Source organism: Halyomorpha halys, unplaced genomic scaffold (genome assembly GCF_000696795.3).
Source record: "Halyomorpha halys isolate HHAL.00 unplaced genomic scaffold, Hhal_1.1 Scaffold350.1, whole genome shotgun sequence".
NCBI classification, from domain to species: Eukaryota; Metazoa; Arthropoda; class Insecta; order Hemiptera; family Pentatomidae; genus Halyomorpha; species Halyomorpha halys.
The window spans coordinates 1,011,097-1,011,813 of NW_027107986.1; positions in this window are offsets into that span (position 1 = coordinate 1,011,097).

A 717-nucleotide genomic window follows, 5' to 3' on the forward strand; every position below is an offset into this window, starting at 1 on the left:
ATATTAACATATATACATTTATACAAGAGATCGTATTTTTATAATAATGAACTTATATACAATTATACAGCTGCTTAGACGCTTGTAGTGCTGGCCCCTGTCGGGTTACCGCGGAACTACGTGCTCGCTCACTGTTACACCCCCATAATTTATTTTATTTTATCTATTATTATTATTCATTTTTTTAAAATATATTTTTTTTCATCTTATTTTTATTATTATTAATTTTTATTCATAATTTTTGACCTCTGGGTTTCATAATTTTACATCACTGATTTTATGTTTTTTTTTTAATCCTTAATTTGACGTCTATTTTATCATTGGTATTTCATATCAACTTTTGTGTCTTAACGGTCTTTCTTGACAGTTACGTTTCTAGTGCCTTTCTAAATCAATCAGTTTTGGTATAGCTTCTACGCCTTACTGTAAGTCTCCTCTCTGGTTCTCATATTTCTTACATTATTCTATTCCCATTCTCCATATTCTACCTTTTTTCTAATATATATATATATATATATATTTATAGTTTTATGTATAGATATATAAGTTAATACTCACACTGTAATTCAGATATAAGTCACTCACGCACTATATTTCATTTTCTGTCATGTTGTTCAATTTATAGATTCAATATTTGTTTTTTTCTGTTTTAGACATTACTTACATATCTTATATTATACATATATTCTTACCTACATAATATTATATTTCATCTTT